Source organism: Corvus kubaryi, unplaced genomic scaffold, assembly GCF_017639235.1.
Source record: "Corvus kubaryi isolate FWS band 111438036 unplaced genomic scaffold, C.kubaryi_AGA036_p1.0 66, whole genome shotgun sequence".
NCBI classification, from domain to species: domain Eukaryota; kingdom Metazoa; phylum Chordata; class Aves; order Passeriformes; family Corvidae; genus Corvus; species Corvus kubaryi.
The window spans coordinates 18,708,103-18,731,083 of NW_024582054.1; the positions used below are offsets into that span (position 1 = coordinate 18,708,103).

At 38.1% G+C, this 22,981-nt stretch overlaps 1 long non-coding RNA gene across 1 annotated transcript; it reads right to left on the reverse strand.

Annotated features, from left to right (window-relative positions):
• Nucleotides 1–2,107: 2,107 nt before the first annotated feature.
• Nucleotides 2,108–21,027, reverse strand: LOC121674108. The gene is made up of 3 exons (XR_006019453.1): nt 20,898–21,027; nt 9,941–15,319; nt 2,108–2,147 (listed from the first exon to the last, which is right to left on the reverse strand). It is a non-coding gene; the product is annotated as an uncharacterized LOC121674108 (long non-coding RNA).
• Between the last annotated feature and the right edge of the window lie 1,954 nt (nt 21,028–22,981).

Sequence of the window (22,981 nt, forward strand, 5' to 3'; positions counted from 1 at the left end):
CTTGGCTGCTGGCTGGGGTTAAACCACAACAAATGGGTTATTAAATTGTTGTCCATGGAGTTAGTCCATCTAACGATGTCCAACATCATATTTATAAGCCGATTAGGAGTGTTTAAATGTATGGAACATAGCCTTTGTGTGTCTTTTATAAGTGTAACTCTAAGAAACCAGAGGACTCTAAATTATAGGTTTACTGAATATATTCCCTTAGAACAGCAGATCCCTCAGGAAGGCATTGACAGGGATATCCCAAACTTTAATTGGATTAATCCCCTCAAGTAATGAGAACAAACTGCTTTCTTCAATTGCCTGAAATGAAAGTGTATTTTTCATTACAAAGTATGAATATACCTCCCAAGATAAATACCGGGATGCTATCAGGAAAAAATGGCAAATTAAATATTTTTGAGGTCAGCAAGTGGACAGTTGCCTTATCATCTTACAGACAACAAATGTACTTCTGCCTACCTCTTTTGTCACACTATTAATATGGGAGAGTAATATGGTCAGAATGATAGACAATGTGAAGCAGCAAAAAGTGCTAAAAGAATAACAGAGATGTCACCTGGAAAAACTATATACAGAAAAGCATTAGTTTTACCTGGCTACATGTCTAAAACAGCAGTTGCATTGGCAGATAGTTTGTGTAGGTTGGCTATGAAGACAATAACTGAACAGTTTTGTGAAACTGGGGAACAAGTAACCTTCAAGTTCTGTATGAAAGCATGCAGATCAGATTTGGCTTCTCACAGTCTATCAGAGTGATCTGAGAATTCAGATCTAGAAAACCCTGTGTAGCGGGTTGGGTTTGTAACCGGGTGGAAACACCAATTTAGTGTAGTGGTTTGGTCCAAAATACTCATTACTGTTTACCTTCTGTGAGATAAGAATTAGGAGAAACGCAAAGCAGGCACCGACCTTAAAAGAATATAAAGAAGTTTATTAACAGACCTAAAAGAAGGGAAAAAAAATCATACCACACCTTCAGAACTCTTCTTCTCCCCCCACCTTCCTCCCTTCTCCCACTGACAATGTAAAAAGACAACCCTTAAGATGTTCAGTCTGTTTACCACTTCCATAATAACCTTGTTCAGTCCATTTAGGAAGAGGAGTCTCTCTTGCCCATGCTATGAAAACATTATCACAACGAGACAGCCGCCCACTTCCAAATATTGTTCAGTCCATTTAGGAAGAGGAGTCTCTCTGCTCACATGTAAGTCCCTTCCCCCGACTTGCAGCTTTTCCCACAACTGCTTTCGAGGGTCCACTCTTGAATTACTGGGGTACAATTTTAAGGTTGAGCCATTCAGAAATAAAAGTTCTCTTCACCCATCTCTGGGAGCATTTCATCTCTAAGAACAGAGGCCCTTCTCCTTCCCTGGGAGCAAAGGGTCCTCAACATCTTCATCTCTAGGACTATCTCTGGGAGCATCTCTAGGAACTGAGGTTTTCTCCTTTCCCATTTGGAGCAAAAGTCCTCATCACTTCCATCTCTCCCTGTTCAAACTGCTCATGAAATTACAGCTGCTTCAGCATCTGCCTATCTCAGCGCAGGTGCTTTTGCTTACGAGTTGAACACTCCACCGCCCATATCTTCATGGAATTACAACGGGACACTCTGATATATCATAGCTTCACAACAGAATTTCAGCTTTAAGCATCTCCTCTTTCTCTTCCCTCAGGTTTTCAGCTCTTCACAGCACTAAAAGGGTTAATCTCACCCGGGCCTTGCAGCTGCAATGTGGCTTATCGCAGAGGAGGGGGGGGGAGCCGAGCCGCTCCGGCTGCCCACAGCCCTGCTGGGGCGGGGAGGGCGGGAATTCCACGGGTGGAACAGGGCCCATCGGCTCCAGGATGGCCGTGACCTGCCCCGGCCTGGCCTGAGCAGGGCCTGGGCCGGGCCCACTGGCCCCTGCACGGGGCCCGCAGCCACCTGTCCCAGCACCAGAAATGAGAGAGAGCTTGGGGAGGAGTTTGTCTATTCTCAAATGTGTATCACAGAGGTGGTCACAACTTTAAGTGGCTCAAAGAATTGTCCATATTCAAACTGGCCAGCTGATAGGTTCTGTCAGGTCATGGGGAAAGCTGTAAGCACTCCTTTGCGAGAACATCACTTCCGAGACTATGCTTTGCTAACCCATGACACCCTGCAAAACAAAACAAACACAGATGAAAAATTGATTACTTTCCAAGCAGTAGACTCTATGCATATCATGTCTGCTCTTGGTATTTTTTTGATGCAATTCTGCTCCAGGCATGTTAATTCAAAAATTTTAAATCCTAGTCCTGATTTTGATCATTTTCTGATCCAAGTTAAACTTGAGAAATAGAGTGGACTCACTATAAGTTATAGAATCATAGAATTGTTTGGTTTGGAAGTTACTTTAAAGATGGTCTAGTTTCAAGCCCTCTGCCATGAGCAGGGACACCTCCCACTAAACCAAGTTGCTCAAGGCCCCATCCAACTTGGCCTTTAAACGCTGCCAGGAATGGGGGATCCACAATTTCTCTGGGAAAAATATACCAAAATACTAGTTAATCTTTTGGTATAAAGGTTTTATCAAATGTAAAAACTTAGTTCTAAGTGTTAACTTTTTTGATTAATAAAAGATTTCAAGCAGCTTTCTGTGAAATGCTGCTGAAAATGTCTCTGAAGGAACTCAACAAAAACTGACTAGCACATCTGGGCTATTTAAATATAGCGTCTGGGCAACAAATGTAGCAAAACTCAACCTTTCTGAGTTTGTATGCTTCCCCATGAAATTCTGATTCTTTATCCAGAATAACCCAGGTTTGAAGAGACCTCTAAAGATCTCATTCATGGGAGTCTAGATGAGATTATCTAGCAACCTCTCTAATGGCATTCTGAAAACATCTACTGATGGGGCCTCTACATCTCTGGGGAGGTTGTTCCAGTGAATTGTTGCTCTCACTGTAAAAATATCTTTCTTATATCAAGATGAAACCTCTCCCAGTACAACTGGAACCCACTGCCACCTGTCCTCTGTGTGGCTCCTTGTGGACAGAGAACCTCCATCCTTTTTGAAGCCATTCTTCAAGTACTGGAATCCTGACATGAGGTCCTGAGCCTTCTCTTCTTATACTGACATGGTTCTTCCCTGCTTTCTCAGATCTGCAACATGATTTAATGACTATTAAAATTCTTTACATATATACATTTGTCATGATCCCTGGTGCAGCTGGGCAGTGCCAGATAGCAAGGTGTCGCGACCTTCCTAAAAGCGTCTCCAAAGCGAAGCCGCTCGGCAGGACCACCACACACTCACACACACGTACACGCACACACACACAGATAGCTCCTTAAAATGGGTCAATGGCAAAGAAGCAAGAAGGGTCTCCATATAGAGTTCCATGGGAGAGGTTTATTGCACCCACACACATGAAGGGTTCCAGGGATGAAGACAAAGAACACAGGAGGGTCCAAGTTTAAGTATGGGAGAGGATCAAGCATCAGAGACCAATGGTCTGAGGGCACGGGGGCAGTGTACAGACAGGGCCAGGGTATGGGAGCCAATGGGGAACTCTGAGGGAGTGGTGATGGGGCAAGGCCAATGGGCGAACATGGAGTGGAGAAGATTCTAGGGCAGGGACCAATAAGATAACAAGGGGCATGGAGGCCAAAGGGCCAATAAGGAAAGCAGAACTGGGGTACATTAACATACCAAAGCAGAGCATTCCAGGGGAAGCCTTTCCTGTTCACCCTAAGCTGGGGAGGATCTTTTGGTACTAGGGACTATCCCACCAGTGGACTCTCTTTGTCCCTTGTTCCGTAGGCTCACCAGCCACCACATATATTGACTGTATATAATATACAGATACAATGTTGTGTACGTATAGTTACTAAAACAACAGAAAAAAGGTAGCAAGAAAATTCCTTTCAGTAACTTTTCCTTAAAAAAAGTACTAAGTGTGTATTTATTTTCATATTGACATAAATAGGACAGAGAGAGGATTGTAAATAACCCCATAAAACCTCTTTGCCAAAAAATGTCCATTTTGAACTGTGACAGCTTCCATGTTTGGGGGCCATGCATAATTTGGGTGAAATGCATAGGCTGTGTTACACAGCAATTTGGGTTATCATAGCTGTCTCTTAGAGCATTAAGATAAGTGCATCTCAAGTTCTTTCCAGGGTAGCTGTTGCTGTTGCCAGAAATACAGAATATTTTGTATGAAGCTGCTGCACTTTCAACAGATGTATTTATTCAGAGTCAGTTAGTGTCCAAAACCTAGGTGAATTGCTCTGGGTTGTGGGAGGCAACAATTCCCAAGCTCCATTTTCAGCTCTGGGACTGTTTCGTATGGCTTGGTTGAGGGCAAATTACTTGAAAATCTCAGTTTGAATTTCCCATCTGTGCAAATGCAGATGATAAAACTAGCCTGTCTCTCAGAATGACAGCAGACACAATTAGCTAACATTTGCACAGTCATCTCAAAGCTCTTTCTGTCTAAGTGTGGTTCTTGCCAGCATGTCCGAAGAGATTTTTGAATACCATTGTTCATTATAAAGCAACAGAAACATAGAAGTTTAAAAAGTCCTAGGAGTTTGTAAGAAAGGGGTCAGACATTCTCAAAAGCAAAGATGGGAAAAACATTTTACAGGTAAGGTTGCATTACATAAATGTGAGAATCAATCAGAGAACTCTCACTGAAGCAGTGCACTAAGAGAGATGGATGGGCTTCTAACACATGGGGAGAAAAAGGTTTATTGTTTACTGGAAATGCCAATCTAATGAGCAAAAATTTGGTAGAACAACAGTTCTTCAAAATCCTAAATGTAAACAAAAATTAACTGAACGTATTTCTGTAATACGGTAAAAAGGACCCTTAATTCATTATTTATCTAAAGAAAGTTTGGCTAAAAAATACTTCTTTTTGTATAAGGCCACAGCTTAACTTCACAGAAAATGCTTTATAACACTTGAATAATATGGCAAAGCATTAACTGTTAAATGGGACCCAGGTGTGAATTCCAACAGGGAGGACCAAGTGGCAAGTTAATGAAAGGAGTTTTACCTTCAGATGAGATGAGCTGCTGAATGTCTCGAGATCAGCAGTTCAAATTACCATCTTGTGTGATAGCAAACAACAGTATATTAACTTCAGTTTTGAGAGATCAGTTTAATAGTGGCAATTACAAAACTACATTGCAGAATACCTATTTCCCAGCTAACCACCACTTAAATTCACGCATAGAATGTCTTAAGGCTTAAGTAAAGGTTTAGTGGCATGCTAACCAGACTGGCTGTGTGAAAAACGATGACTTCCAATGCAGGAAATTTATCAGTTCTACACACAAAGAACATTTTAATGACATAGAATCTCATATCTGAAAAGACATCTTGGAAAATAAATCAAAAATAATGGAAAACATTTTGGCTTATGTGAGTTCCCTAGCATCACATGGGCAATGAAAAAGCTTGCATCATTACCTTTTTTTTCATGGTCCAATTACAAATATTTTAGTGCTTCTGCATCTCAGCACTGCAACAAAACCAGTGTGAAACTCTATCCCTTAGCTCTCCATGAGATAGCTATTCACAAGCTAGGGCATACTTATTTTCATACACTTACTTTCTTCCTTCCCCAGATCAGTGAAGCAGTAAATAGAGAGGGGAAAAAGAGGTTCTCTCCAAACAGCATCAGATCATTGGTGCAGGAAATAGCAAGCAACTCCCTGCAGGAGCATATGCATTCTTAGCAAATTCTACCACAAATGATAATCAGCCCGTTAATTATATTTAATTGCTCTCTGCATCAAAACAATAAATAATGAGAGAGATCAGTGCTGCTTGTTGGAGATTATAACTTGACATAAATGTGAGAAACACAAGGAAATGAATAAATATTAACTGAGTTCTTCAAAAATGAGTTTAAAAATAAATAAATAAAGGCTGGGTGTAAATTGTATCAATATTGGCCAACACATATCTACAGAGCCAGAGATTTCAGTTTAAAAAATCCCAGTTTTTCTGAGAAAATTGCTGCAAATGAATCTGTGTGACGAAGACACTGTGTGTAGAACTTTAGGACATGAATATTTAAAGGAAGGAATAAATTTTGTAAGTTGTGTGGATGCAAGAGAAATGGAGAAGAGAGAAAAACTTAAGCAAAGGAAGGATGTTAATGATGGCAAGTGTTAGGTTTCCAGAAGATACAGAAGTCCCAGCAGGGATTTGCTTGAAACTGTATTAGTCAAAGTGTTAGTAAATAGACTGCAGGGGCAACCCAGAATAGAGAGTGTTGGCTCAAGTCATACACTGTAGCTGGTCTATTCCAGTTTAACAATCAGTAGCAGGCATGCTTGAACCCCACAGAACATGGATTGTTTAATTTATTGCAACATTCTCCTTGGCTTCTTTGAATAAAATTTAGAAGTTAAGTTATTTTTAGTGCTTTTGTTTCAGATTCCATAATGACAGTGAATTCCCATTCTGGTTGCTCTTGCAACTGACAATCAATTCTGCAGCTGCAGAGAATCTTCTGTTTCAAATCAGAGAATTACTTCCATTTGCAAACTCTGTATTGCAAATTTCTTATTGTATTCTTTTTGTCATCTATGCATATGTGTAGATATTTATACACTTTAAAAGGCAGGTTATTGTTCATTATTTAGTAAAAAATTGCATCTTTGAATGAGAGTCCCTTCAAGTTAAGTCAAAGTCAAGAGAAAAAACAGATAAAATCTCAGAAAACACAACTAGTTGTGGTGCTAATATCTAAGAGTGGGAACTGATAGAAGTGTCTATGAAAAGCACTTTTAAAAATCTTATATATTCAAGACTATTTTTAGGAGATAGAAGAAGTAAGAAAAGGCTTTTACTGGATGACTTAAATTTCCCCAAAGCTGAAGTAAAACTTCAGCCAAAATTGTTTGACAGAAGAGATTAGGGAGAAAAATGTGACATTTGTAAGAGAAGTTGTATCAAAAGAATTCATTAGAAAGCTAAAACAACATTCATTTTCAACAAGATTATAAAAGAACAGTTTGTGGATAAAATAAAAATCCCATCTTGGTTTTGTGGCAAAGTTATTAGCACAAAAAAAAAAAAAAAGTGGGGAAGGAAGGCAAAATGTGCAACAAAAATTGCACATTGGGAAAAAGAGATCAGTAATCAATCAGCTAGAATTTTCAATGTGCCTGCAGGTGGCAGAGAAACCTGACAGAATTAGAGGACTTATGGATGGCACAATTAAGAATAAAAATATTTTAAAAAATAATACAAAAAACGAAGAACAAAAGGCAGCCATGCAGCCTCATTAGAAGATGGAGAGTGTAATGTGATTTCAGGTTTTTTCACAAATGCTGCTTTATTTGGAAAGATGTTTGAGGTTGTCCTGCTCTCACAGGTTTGGGTGAAAAGTTTTCAGTATAAAAGCAACCATCTTTATATATCTGGAAGGTTCAAGTAACTTGAATCAATGGACTTTTAAGAGATGACAAAGGAGATGTCCAAGTCATTGGTACTAAGTCTGACAAATCTTCTGGGCTTTTTTTTTCCACTGTTCCACCAGCAGCACAGAGATTTAGTTGGCCAGTTAAGTCACAGGTGTGGTAACTCTGTGACATTACATGCAACAGGTTACAAGTGTTTTGGCTTAAAAGAGTACTTTGTTCATAATATGGAAGTACATTTATTTCCTTCACAAATATATAAGGTGGTATATTGATCTTAGTAATTTACTGGAGAAATACAGGATAAAATTCAAGAGATAGAAGCTGAAGCCAGACAATTTCTCATTTTAAACTGGGCTTGTACTTTTACCAGCAAAAATGAATGATCAGTGTAACAGAATACCAAGTGCAGCTATGGATTCTCCATCATCTTTGTTCTAATGAAGATCAGATACTCTTTAGAAAAAGATGTTTCAGTCAGGCACAAGTCACTGCTGAACTCTGTACAAAGGTAAGAGTACAGGGAATACAAGCTCTGTAATCTAATGCAGATTTTTGGCCCTAAAATACAGGAAACAAGAAAGTTCTGAAAACCAAATTTTATTTCAAAATTTAAAGCAAATTTGAAACTATTTGATTAAAAATAGTTTCAATTTACAGACTGATGGAGTTACATGTTATTAGTTCAGAAGAGAATAATTTAAAAGCTTCAAAACAGTATCAGAGTTAACATTCTAATTTTAGTGAAGCACTAAAATCTCACAGCATGCCAACCCCACAGCAAGGGTACTTGCAATCATGCAAATTCATGCAGTGTTCACAAAGGAGGAGGAACAATGATCCCTGCTTATGGCTTGAGCCTCTCGGTTGAGCACTGGGCTTCCAGCTGCTGTATCTCAAACAGGCACACGCTGGGGAGCCAGAAAAATCACATCCACATTTTCACTTATGAGAAGGGAGCATACATGCCTCTGTGCACCTGCTCCTCCCTACTAACCCTGACTACAAAAATAGTGGGGGACTATCACTGGCATGGACTTTGCCTGTCTTTGCATCAATTGTGCTGCGAGTGTCCATGAAATAGCAGGGTTAGAGGTGTTGCTTCAACCCTCAAAGGGATAGCATATCATCAAGTCCAGAATCCAACTTCTGTTTTGCAGTGGTTGCAATTGTTTCTTATCCAGCTCTTTTCATGGGGAATGATCCTTAAATGATACCCAAGGGCACTAATTGAGGCTGGAAAAAAGTAAGATCTTAACCAGACTCAGCAAGAGATAAGATGCCACATTTTCCTTTTTGCATTTGAATCACTTTCACAATCTACATGTAGAAGATGTCTTTTTCTCCTTCCCTGCACTGCACTGTATAAAATGAGGATGAATGTGTGAATTGACTTGTAATCTGATCTACTGGTGTCAGGGTCCAAAAGAAACAGTAAAAGCAATTTTGAAAGGAGTGGGGCAAGAAGGATACCCCAAAACTGGAAAAATTTTTGAGGAGACAGAGTAAGATTTGAAAAGATACTGATGCAACTGTTTGCCACTTTAATTTTTTTTAATACTTCTTTTTGAATGTATTTACTTCACAGCATTATATAATTACTAAGGAAAATACTATAGATCTGTACGCAGGGTGCTAAATTTACCATCACCCCTTAATTCTATTCTATTTTTATTTTTATCTACATAAGAGTAGCCTGCTTTCTTTACAAACTCTAACTAGAATCTAAAATGTTTATTTACTTGAGTTCCTACATTTATATTAAAGTCCTATATTTGAAACCTGTAATATAATCTTAGTTTATGTTTGCAAGTAAACAGCATTGGTACTTTCTATACTGAATATTTTAGCTCTCCCTGTTTTAGAGATGCCATTTAGCAAAGAAAAATATTCAGCACACAGCACAGCTTCATCTCTAATGACAAGTATATGCAGCATTATTCACAAGCAAAGAATCCACAGTTATATTGTAAATACACTCCTCACTACCCTTCAAAGCACTAAAAGGACACAGGAATGTATAAAACCAAGCAAGCAGTTTTTGTGAATATTGTTAATATTCACAAAAACTTTCTTAAGGTTTGCAGGGAGAGTACTTTTTTTAGACCTTTACATTTCTGAAAGGGTGTTCAAACACAATCATTTTGCTGCCTCTACTGCAGGTCATTTTATTTGCTGGGAAGCCAGAGTATTGGCTAAGGATCTGGAAGGATGCTTCTGTATAGCAAAACTAGCAAGCTTTTGCTAAAGTTTTTTCACTGTACTCTTTTATCCACAGAATCTACACCAGGGACCAAAGTAGAACAGTAATGAGAGGTCCTGGGATCTCTGGACACCACACAGTGAAGAAAGAAGGGAAGGAAAAGGACAAGGTATTTTTACTGCTGCCAAACATGTCAGACCTAATCTGGCTCTGTCAGCTCTAACCCCAGACCAAGAAGTGTGGGCAAGAAAGGAGCAGAGACACCCAAGACAGATAGACACAAGCCATTACTTTTCTGTGAGAAATCTAGACATGCTTACCAGGAGCTGTGCCCCAGCTAAGAAGTCTGGCCAGGAACTGGGTAACCAGAGCTTGCTGACTTGCAGACAATAGTAGGCAAATTCACCTATGAACTGCACACAGTGCAGGGCTGAGCTGGGGCTTCATTCTGCTTCGTGGACCTGGAATAGGATACGAGCACTGTTCATGTCCTTGCAGACTATTTTTATTACCTCCAGCTCAAGAAACTGGCAACTTAGGTCTTTGTGTGTACTCAAGATCCCTTTAAGTTATAGAAGCTAATGTACCCATAAGCAATCCATTTTACACACCTTTTCATTGTCAGATGAATTGCATAGTGAAACAAATCTGGTTCCTTAGCCCACAGCTGCAACAGCCAGTGTATTACAGTAGTATGATCTCTGCATTTTGTCACACTCAGTACCCACATCTCAGCACTCCTGTGTATCTGACTTTTACCATAGCTGTAGAAATGGCCTACACTAAAGTAATTTCTATACAAAAAGTTTCAGGTTCAGTAAAATTTTGAGCAAAACAGGAAAACCCTAAAACACTTATGCCACTTACTATGGCAATTTGCAATGCTCACCTTTTGCTCTTGTTCTTCTCTACAGAACCCTCTCCTTCAAAACACCACAGTAACTTGCCCTTCAGCTAACAGTCCTCCCCAAAGATGTAGGTTCACAATAGATCAGAAGACACACCTTTAGTCAGGAGATCTGGTTTCTGGAGCATACTTGGGATTCAGGAGTCAGACAGACCTATTCAATGCAGTATACATATTTGTTTCTTGTTGAAACAAAACCAGTTCTTCACTCTTTCTGCGCATCCTAGTTTCTGTAGTTAATGTTTGCTGGTTTCATAAAACTTAAAAAGTCATTAGTCATATCAGTTAGTCATACTCAACACCACTTTTATACTTGTAGTTGCTCAGTAACAATAGTAGTTAATCAATAAAGTTGCATAACAGTACTCAGTTCAGTACGCATTATATGCACCTGCTGTTCAAAACTAATTTTCCAAGTCAAGGCAATGAATGAATTTCCTAACATAGTGACATTTATAAAAACAGGTTAGTGAAAGCTGTACCATAAAAATGTTCAGTGGTGCAAATTTTGATAAATAGAAGACTTAAATCAAGTCCCAGCACAGTGCATAAAAGGACAAGCCCAAATTAATGGGGCAAGTTCTCTCAATAAATGAGGTGTGATTCCATGGTTGATGGGCAGATGTTCAAATATTCCGCCTGCTGCTTTGCCAAAAAAATGAAATACTGATGTAGTAAGGTTTAATATAAATGTCAGTAATGCACAGCAAAGCCAAGATCCTGATGAGAAAACAGTTGCCCAAATCCCAGGGTTTCTATAATTAAACATTCAAATATCAGAGAAAAAACATTCCTCTCTAAATAGTTAGTTTAAAAGTTTATGTATGTAGGAAAAGGCACTTCTCATAAACCACAGGCCCATCTTCTTGGCTTACCTTCTTTTTACTGCAAGCCTTAGACCTCATTTTGTTCCCTTGTCTGTACATATCTAACCACTTATAAAACTGAAAACAAAGGGTGAGAACTACTACTCAAGTAAATAAATAGTCCATGCAATCACAAAGTCAGAAGATTGTTTTAAATGGCTCAAGCCTTTGGTGGCTAAGCCTGAGAAGCAGAGTTGTGGAAATCATGAAAAAATGCATGGTAATAATTTCTATTAAAAAATCAATAAACAACATGGAACCCCTCAACACTTGAAACAATGAGAAATTGATAGAAAAGCAAAAAAAGTCCAGTAGGAATTGCATTTCACCTACTGTCTAAGGTCATAAACATGCAGAAATGTCAATCACAATCTGGAAGGATTGGGGTTTATTTTCAAAGTTTAATGGATATTTCATTCCTGAGATAAAAGGTGTCCAAATCTCAGACATAAGACAAACACTGGAAACCTACATGCAAATGTGGATGATACCTCTAGAAGTGAGTGACAGTTGTGAGACAGCTGCTCATTATCAGAAAGACAAAAGTAATTCAAAGCAGCAGAAAATTGATCAAACCTATCAAATGACAGAGAGCTCAACCTCCTAATGCCCACTCGCTTTGCCACTTTGAAAATCAGTGAACAAACGTGAAAACCTTTCATTTATTTCTAGGACTTAGTGAAAACACAGACTGGAACTTCTAGTGGTTTCAAAAGCATCTAAATGTCCAAAACCTTCTTAAGTCAGTTCTAAAATATTACATAATTGCATATCACATGTCTTCAGAATAGACTTGTTCATATAGTATCTAGCCGAAGGGCAGCTCCCATATGCTTGGTTGAGGCAGCTGCCTAACACTGAAACAATGAAGTTAATTACAATGATGATCGAAGTAACACAATTTGCCTTCTGCCAAAGCTATTCTTCACCTCTCTGCTGGCCTGCCCTATTTAAGTTCACAGGAAGTTTGCAAACTGTGGGACTGCAGTACCTGAATGCCATCAAAGCCAGTGGCAGACTGGTAAGCAAATTACCACAACCTGCTTCTTTGAAGAGAGAACCTTTGGAAATAATCCAACTGAACCTCTCCAATGAGATGCAGTCTGAACTTTCAGCAGCAGCTTTCTGCTGTTTTCATCCCTTTTTGCCTGTAGGTCTTTTCTTTCATCTTTATTTCCTCTTACATTGAGAACAATGCCCTGGTTTTCAAAGCAGTTTACAAGCTTAAATAAAAGCCCTGCAAAAGGGAGTGAATTCTTAACAGACATATTGTCTTAAGATTTGCAGGAATCAGACACCAATAATCCTAATGATTATTGGGAACTGGATCAGAACATTAGAAACATCATAAGGAATTCAGCTTATTGGATGTTATCCCTTACCTTTTCAGCCATTAGTATCTTCAGCCTCTAGTTACCCCCCACCTTTTTAGCTGGTAGTGTGTTCAGCCTCTTCATTATTACTGTTATTCTAGATCCCAATCTTTCAAAATGACATGAATAGTTTTATTTCTTCCTTCAATTAGAATAATTTTCACTCTCTGTGGTCAGAATGGTCTTCATTAATTCAGCACAGCACTGGTTTTGTATAGGCAATTATTTATTTTCTCTTCTCTGATCCCTAGCAACTTATTGCAGGCCAACTTTAAAGGTGTTACAAGCAAAAAGTAGACTGTAAATTAGGAGTTTGCCAGGTCTTATAGACAAACCATCATAGCAGGCAAGTAACTGAACAAAGAGCTCTAGCTGTTGTCTCTGACAGTGTCTCTCATCTCCTCTCTATCTCTGCCTGTTCATTTTAGTCTTGCTTTCAGCAGGAAACAACCCAGCTCTGTGAAGCTTCCTTGTCTAGTGAGACATTTGGGCAAGGCAGGTCCTGAATGTAGCAGGGCAGAGTTTCTAAAGAGCTATGGCTTCAATATGCTCCAATTCACTTCTTTTTCCTCTTACTTTTACATTGGAAGAGCACATTAATCAAATTCCTTACTCCCGGTGCCTCCGATGCTGCCAGTGACATCAACTTGACTCCATGGTAATCCAAGGTTTCATCTTTACCTGTGTTAACATCCATCACACATAAGCCAGTGTATGTACAGCATATTTTCAGGTTCTCTGCACCATCCAAAGTATACACATCAACTTCCTTTCATCTCATACAGGAAGCAGCTTAGGGTTAGTTTTCCTATTAATCTTCTTACAGCTGTATTATTCTTTGATGCTCTAATTTATGAGGAAATCAGACAGTCATTACAGTGATATTGATACACACACAAGACCTATACACCTTTACATATGCATTCTTGGGAAGAAACATTTTGCAGAAGTTGTGAAATAGAACATGGATATAGAAGGATGTCGGTTTTGGGATGAAGAGAATCAGACTGAAACTCATGCATTCACTATGGAATTGGAATGTCACTATAAAGCTGCAGAATTAGAGATTTGATTAGATACTGCTGGAGCCCTGTGATAGAATTTAGGCAATCTACAGATGAAGACTCCTGCCTTCTGGCTCAAAGCCCTTTAGATGCTTTGCACTATTAAAAGGAGGTCATTAGGATCTGCACCTGAGTATTAGGAGAGCAGTTTCTTACACGTCAGACTAGTGCCCATCTCACAAGGCTAATAGCTATTTCAGGGTTCCTTTTCTGTGGAATTCTGGAGGAAAATAGAAATCCCACACTCTAATTTGCACTAGAATACAAATTCTGCTGGGTTATATAACCTCAATAACACTTACTTAGCTCAGGAGTAGCTGAAAAGCTACAGCACTTCAATATTGTAGCTACAACGCTAAAATATTTTCCATCTGGAAATACAATTGCATTCAAAAGGAAGATGCAATTGGTGCAGATCAATAAAAAACAATCCTTCCCAAAAATATGGCTCAAATTCAAACTAGATCTGTTGCAAGTCGTTCTATCTGTTCAAAAGCACAAACACTACAGAGGTGCTATGGCTTAAATGCAGAAAAAGAAGGAAAAACACAGAGCATTTTTTGAATCTCATCAACATAGAGACATCTCTAAGACAAAGTAGATTATATTATGTTATCCTTAATTATATTTTAATGTTTAAGATGGTTTGTAAAGCTCTAAATTCCTTTCTTCCCCTGTAGGTTTAGCATCTAAATTGCTGTAACCTGGCATCAGCCTTAGCAAAGTTGTGCCAGCCTTTACAGCTGAAAATCAAATTTGTAATTTCCAGGATTCCAAGTAACAATGCTTTTTGGTTTTGCTTCAAAGGCATTATGGAAGCCTCAGCAACTGGTAAAGTCAGCCACTGTGTTATGTGTGATAGTCACAACTCAGTGTTATTTGTGCAACAGGGAATGTGAAAGATGAGGTCAAAGGGTTCCCAGCACACTTGTCAAGAGAGAAAGTAAAATTGTCTGAAGGAAAGGGCAGCTAGTAAACTCCATTGCACCAAGATTTTCTTCTAAATAGCAAGCCCTGTGAGGAAAAGGAGCTTAAAACTGCACTTGATAGCAGGAATATCAACAGCAGTATGAGGCTTTCCTATACAGACCACACAAAGCTGTGAGAAAAAATCAGAAGTCAAAACATGTTGAAAAAATGTTGTGTGTTTTCTCTGTGCTTCAGGACACAGGTTTTTGTTTACACTAGATTTGACCTTATGAATGTTTTCAGTTAGCTGAGAGCAAAGTTAGCCATGTTTACTTGAGCAGACAAACCATGAATAAGATTATATGGAAATGAAAAATTCACTCAATAGCTGGCTTCTTGGCAGTAACAACTCTGATCTAACTTACTGCTAGCAGTAAAATTTAAACAAGGTAAAAATATTACTTCACTGAAGTACATTTTAAAAGTTGCTAAAGTTGTCCCACATACCTTGTGCAGGTGTGATCAGATATGACCAGTGAACCCCAAAGCGGGAATAAATCTCTTCTAGGTTTTGTAGGTGCTAGTGAGAATAAAAGATTTGCATAAAAACAAAACAAGCAAACAACTATTAAAATAATCCATATCCAACCTTTTCTGCTTTCAGAGACTAAGTACTACTGTGGTTGCCTGACACAAATAAGTCAGTAAGCCAAGCTAAGAAGAATGAGGAGTGACTTGCCAAGTTTCTTTATCAAATTGCATGAAGCAGCAGAAAGATAAAACTATACGCTTGTCAACGCTTACAGTTTTATCTTTAATCTTGAGATGTATTACTGGAGCAGAACAAGACGGATCCACTAACTAGGCTGCTTTAGGAAACCCTGGCACTGCACTACGGGTACTGTGGGATGTAGCATGAGTGGGAGCCAGGTCTCTTCTCTTGTGTATGATCTTCTGGTTCACAGTCTCACAACTGATAGGCTAGAAGGCAGCTTTGACAAGTTACTGAATATACTTTTAGAATAAAATGTTAGCAGAAAATACACAATCACTTAAAGAAATCTTGACTTTGATGTTCCACTGTCTACGTTTTTTTTTTTACCAAGCTTTTAGGAAAAAACTGTGCATACAGGGAAAACCATTGTTTGTCTCCACAGACCCCAGTTCACCTAAGTTTCTGTACATTTTTGCACAACAGTACTTTTCCTTTTATCCATTCCTGCTTTTATTCATCCAGAACTTCTTCTCTTCACTAAGTTCTCCAAATTTCAGTCATCTGCAGATATATTAGAGCAGATCTATAGCCTGAACTGATGTGTGGACAGCATCTCTAACAGTGCCACTACCCAGATTTATTTCATCAAGTATTTTAACTCTCATCCATACCATACAAAATACTGTTGATAAAGACATCTGCCAATTACTCATTTCTTACCCCATCCTGTAACTTTAGAAAGAACTGGGTAGAAAAGTGCAAAAGAACAGGCAAATTGAGTAAGTCATGCAAATTTGCTTGCAAAATACAGAAATTTCCAACTATATTGGAAATTACAATACAGTGGCTCTACACTAGTGCCACTTTAGCTGAATCCTTCAGACATAATTTTTAAGAAAAAAAATTTAACATAGGGCATTCAGTAACATGTTAAAAATGTAATTCATATGTATTATAAGACCTCAAAAAGAGCTCTTGACCTTTTCTCTTAAAAAAACCTACCAGAACTAACATTTGTACTCTTATTTAAGCTAGTCTAACATTTATTTTCTAGTTTATGAGTTTTTTAATATTTAAGGTTAACAACAGGAATAATTTTCCATTTATTACAGACTAATATAATGGCTATTAGCACAAGGAAGGGTAAGCTTTCCCACTTAATACAGGCATACCTCTAACCTTTCATACAGGCATATCCAAACCTGACCCTGCTAAGAGGAAATCATAAAAACTTCACTTTTGTCGGTGTAGTAAAAGCAGTGTGCAACTGCTGTAAAGCAATCGGAGTCCTGAAGCTGGCAGTCAGCAAGAAGAAAATGGTCTCCAGAATGGAACAAAATGCAGTGAGTACTCAGTATATACATTGCAATTGTAAAGACAGCTGTTAATAATTGTGTGTTGAGGATATATTTAACTATATATATCGTTATTTATAAGTATATATATAGGCAGGTATGTCCTGCACAGATTTACTAGGCTCTGCAGTAAGGGAAAGACTTCCCTTAAATTTCTTTTTACTCCTTCTTCTTTCTCAGCCTTTCCACGTCCCTGAAATAGTGCTGGAAGCTGTGTTTTCCACATCACTGGCTCTTTCCCAATTCTTTCCTCTTTGGAACAGAATCAACAGCCAAAGAATGGCTTCCAGGCTACTGAATGTATGGGACAGGACTGTCCCTACTTGTGAACTTGTGTGTGTCACATGACCTTTGACTGGGACATGTCCATAATACACATATTGGGACAAGGCAAATTTTCCCCATTACATGACCCCACTAGGAGACAAGGAGGTGCCTTAGACTCCTAAAATCCAAGCCTTAGACTTGCAAGAGTTTTGCATCTGTACTGAAAGCATCAGAAAGTCCTTCACAGCAATCTCACAAGAACAGGCTTTGGCACTCCACTTCTAAATCCATTCTGGCCAAAATTCTTTCCAACTGGTGCTACAGACTTTTGAAATGGGTTCCCACTGAAAATAATTATAATAAGATTTTTTTCAAAGACAGAGCCAGTTTCCCTGCTGGGGATTTTTAATTTATGGAAGTCATGTCTGTAGCTAGGAGCCACAAAAATAAGATGCCTTTATAACCAATTCTGAAGTAGTATATGTCGGAAAAAAACTGGAAATTTGGAAAGGGTGATCCAGCATTTTAAAAGATTCACTTTTGCTAAACTAAGTAATATGTAAACCCATTCTAGACATATAAATTGCTATATATAAATATGTATGGATCAACTCAATGTAATTTAGAGGTCTATGAATTTACCTGCTGAGTGTGTAATTCTAGATGCTGAAAGGGTTAAAACTGGGGTATTAGTCAACTTGTTCCAAGTAAATTTCCTTCTTAAAAAGCATATCTTTCATTATGAAGCAGGAAAAAATATAAATTAACCACATGGAGATTAAAATTTTCACTTTGCATTTGATAAAGAGCCTGAAAATGGCTTTTAATAAAGGCCTAAGTGATTTTAGAAGTAAACATTGTGGCCAGGAAAGCACAAGCCATGAGGTCAACTAGTCACTGTCTTTACAGTATGATAAACAAACTATTATCAAAGTAGCTATAAGTGTGTTTGGTCAGTACTTTAACGTGCAGGGTTTAGTAGACCTGCATGTTCTGCTCAATATTTTGTCACATTTTTCTTGTAAAAATAATTAGCTATGTCTTTACTATATTTGTTGAGTGTGTTTTTAAGTACCACCTAATGGAATTCAAGCTCTGGAGCTTTTGGCTTATCAGTAGTTTTAATAATCAGAATCTAACTTATCTGCCTTAAAAATCTGGATATCTAATCTTTGCTTTTAAAAACCCAGATATGGAGCTGCATGTTTAGGTAGCACTTCAACATGAGCACCAAGGGGAAAAGTTTAGACTCTCTCCCGATTTCAGTGCTATGCAAAGTACACAAAAACTATCCCAGCCTTGTGATTTATATAATGACAAAAAAAAAAAAAAAATAATGAAAGCATCTCAGACTCCCATTCTTCTTTCTAATACAATTTCCTAATTCCTAGTTTTTCATGACTTCCAGGCTACAACATCTTGACAAGATCTAGCTGACTCACACTCACATCTAATTTGTAGTCCCCAGAATCAAACATGAGTTAATATACCACATCACAATGACACACAGAGACGTTTGAGCCTTTCTCCTTTTTTCCTAGCCTATTTCTGGTTAATGGTCAAACTTCCATGCATAAGACAGCTGGCCACACAAAAAAACCCACAAGGCACAACCAGGACCGGGGCCTGGGCTCAGTTTCATCAAACACCTCTTGGAACATCCCATACTATCTCTGTTCAGAAATATTTAAGTCAAATAGAACAGCAGCATTTTGCAGATCTCATGCAGCAAAATGTTACATTAGACCCTCTGGAGCTCAGTATTTGGAGCATAAGGACACTGCACAGCCTTCTGTTTGTCTACCTTTGTCCATAACGGACATGTCTTCTTTTCATTAGCTCGTTTTCCGGAGGCCTAACACATACTACTCTATATATCTTGCTCACATTGTTTGATTTAATGGCATCATTGTATAAAGCAAATGCAGGTCTTAACTAGTAACTCTGGAGCTGCCTCCAGGGTAACTATTTTTTATTGTAAATGAACCATTGACACCCTTTCCACTGAATGAATTCTTCAGAAGAAACCGTTCTTATTTGGCACCTGTATTTTGCTATCAGCAATAAGAGGGAGTCACTTAATTCATGAAAGCACTTAAGAAATGAATCTATAGGTCTTTCCAACTCTAGCTTTCAAAGGACTACACAACTGAGCACCAGTTGGAGAACTGTTCACAAAGGTCTGTGATGTATTTCCCAATACCATTACTTATAGAAGGTCAACAAGGCAGTTTTATAGGAATTTTCCAGCCTAACATCATTCTTAAGTGACAAAGAAGGAGGTTTCTACGTAAGAAATGAGATTTGCATTTAAATCTTACTTAAACAAGTATTATTAATACTAAGCTTCTGGTGGTTGATAGGAACTTTAGATGAGTCTATAATCTCCCAATCACAATTCAGGTTTTTGATCTGCAATTGTGAAAGATAAAGATGTAACAAAATTTGAAACAGAGAGAAAGAAATAAACTGCTTTGGAAGTTCAAAACAGGAAAAGGCAGATCAAGCATGTAATCAGCATAGAAACAGGATAGAACAACTCATGCATTCAGTTCCTCATTCTGCTTTTGGCTGCATCTATCATTTCAACTCTTTTGAATAGAGTTTACCCTCCAGCCTTTGGTTTTCTTGTTTATAACAGTTGAGAGATCTAAAGGGAAATGATACTCAGCTGGTAATGGAAGAAACTGTCAGTTTGTGGAGCTACCATGAGCCTGGCTCAGGCTGGACTTAAAGCAGTAAGATTCCTCACAGCTATTTGAGGAAGGACCCCAGATTATCTCATCTGCCTGATGCAAGCCACATGGCTTTTCCCCAAAGGTGAGGCAATGCCCAGAAGTGGAATCATCTTCCCTGGCATAAAACAGCTGAACCACAGCAAACACTACACTTGGCTTTAACTCTTCTCTTAACGGGCACTATACCTGCCTAAAGCAACAGGTCTATTTTCTATTCATAATTCTGATTTCTTATAATAGTATTATCAAATAATATCAATCAAAGGAATCACTCACTTCTCTTTAGAAAAGACTGGAAATCAACAGGAATATATCTGTATCAAGACCCATTACCTACTTCATCTAGCAGCAATAGAGCAGTAAACTGGTAATTCTCTAGAAAACTGTGATTCAGTTAGCCCTTGTTTTATGCTTTCATGAAGCTAAGGTAAAATTAATAATATGGAGTTGCAAAAACTTTCTACAAGACCTACTGAAATTCCAGTAAAGCTTACATAAAATAAAAATAAAGTGGAAGTTCAGATTTTAAATTAAATAGCATACGATTCACTAAACTCCAACATGTTATAATCTCATCTATTGTGATAGCTCTGAAGATCTCTCACCCTAACAGATTGACTCTCTGTATAATCTGAGATAAGTCTTTGGACTTCACATTATAATTCACACACCATGATTATATTCCTAAGAACAGTTCATCAAAATATTTTCTCTTATAAACCCCTAGGTTCCCAAATTATATTACATAAAACTTAAATAACATTTCCAAATCAACATCATAAATCAAAGTCAAGAATCACAACTCTGTCACTGTTCTGTCCCTCTGGAGGTGTATGCACACATTGTTTCTAAATCAAGAACAAGTATGAAACACATGAAAGACCAGAAAGAATAAAAATATTGATACTGTGTTAAACGGTAAAAGAAATTTTTAAAATGAGTTGTGATTCTTTGCAGTAGTCAAAAAAATGTAGTCTTGGCATGGATAGAAGCCTCAGTAATTTTGTGGTTTATATATTCTTTGCAATGACACATTATTCCCCCAATAAGCTGATACTCTTTTCATTTCACCATTTCTCCTACCTGATTTAGTTAGAATGTATATGTCTTGCATGCTCAGAAAATTCATTTCAGAGGGTGCTAAATGACCACAGGTGGAGCAGCAAAACCCATTTTGGGGTCCATTTTTCTGCACTCTTTTCAGAGTTCAGCACTGTTTCTTACACAGGTGCAAAGATTCAATTCATCTTGCCTCCACTGATAAGGAGCATCCTGATTCCTCAGTAACCAGTAGGATATTTTCATATTGGAGAGTTTCCTTTTAGGAGCAGCCCACAGGCTGCCAAAGTGTGTCTAATTCTGTTACAGCTGCAAATACCAAATGTGCACAGTGGGCAGCACCTCCCTAAGCTGTAACCATATTTCTTGCCATAAAAAACAGTCCTTTTATACTATTTAAAGGAGCTGTGATAACATTTACCAGGCACAGTGGTACTTTTCTCTAATTTAGATCGTTCCTGTGTCTATATTTTGCCATGCTTATATCACACCCTAAATGGAGAGGGTAATAGAGCTTCTGGAGGTAAACATTTATTGTCCTTATAGCTTTTCGGTGGTGAACTTAGGGAGGCTGGGAGATGGACTAGATGTCATCCCACACTCTGAAGCCAGCTCTACATTGCAGGGCTGAAAGGAAGTCCAGGTTTGCTTTTGTCCACATTTCTGGCATCAGCTCAGTTTTTGCTGTCCTGTTGTTATGGTATGTGATGAATGTAGCTTAACAAGTTTTATAAACCAGTTAATTCACTCACTACTTTATTTATTTCCCCCCTTTTTATTACTAGAAATCATAAGCTATTAATTACAGTTCCAAGCAAGAGTTTAATTCTATGTGAACACAATAGGTGGAATTGAACAGTATCAACAAATTGAGAAAACTGTTTATTGAATAAGAAATACTTCACTGTAGGTTGAAAAGGAATATAAAGGCAATATCACGCTGTGAGGATAAAAAAATTATGTTGCCAAGCATTTTGAGAGTCAGATGAGAACAGAAGCTATTGAAAGGGACATGTCTTGCTAGAGGTACTTCAAAGTGAAAGGAAGCAAGCCTCTAAGGGCAAAGAAAGATCACTCTGTAAGATGACGCTTTCACAATTAAATGTTGGCAGCAAGGAGGGTGCATTCAGCAACTTTATCCATTTACAAGTGTTGGAATGAAAGCAAAAATAGAAGAAGAATTCTCTGTCATTGAAGAATATCACCCTCTGCACCAAATATTGCAAAACATGCATGTGAAGGATAAGTTTTCATTTACTGCAGAAATACAGAACCTGGGTCAGAGATGACCAAATTAATTTCCTACCTGTCATGATGACACTTAACTTCTACAAATGCCCAGCTGTCACTGCTCAGGGCATCATCTCTTGAATCACTGACTGCTTCAAAGAATATCTCCTTGCATCTTATTCTGCCTTTAGGATTTTCTTGAGTTCATGATGTTCGAGACTGTTTTCTCAAATAACATCATCTTCTGTCAATAAATCCTTGGGTAAAGGTTTATAAAAAGACTTTAGGTTTGGGGGGTGTTTTCTGTTGCTAGCAATATCCTCTTACTAATTAATTTTATCCATTCCCCTTCAGGCAGAGAATAGAGCTGGAAAATGTTAGATTATCTACTTGAAGTTTTCAGAAATCTAAAGCTGCAAAATTGAGGCAATCAGAAAAGACAGTCTAATATATATGTTTTAACAAAAAAATTCCTGATACAAACTTTTCTAACCATTTAATCAGGTTATTCACCACTGACAACTAATTTAGGGACCAACACCAATATTTAAACAAATGTTAACTCATATATTCCAGTGAGTGCCTAACCTATTTTGGAGACAGAAGTACGGAGAGGATTCAGCGTAATATATAACTGGCTGCTTCATTATGCAAAGTATAGTTGAACTGAAATAATTTACACAGAATTTCTTTTCCCTGGAAGTTAAGCACCCTTTCCTTATTTTACAGTATGTTCAATGCAATCACTGAAACGGTATCCTTCTAATATTTGCCCTGAACCATTAAATCTAATTTCAAGCTGTGTTTTATACAGCTGAGCTGTGACATATAGTTCAAGAGAGGAGCTCATCACGGTGGCTGTTCAGCTTCACCAATCA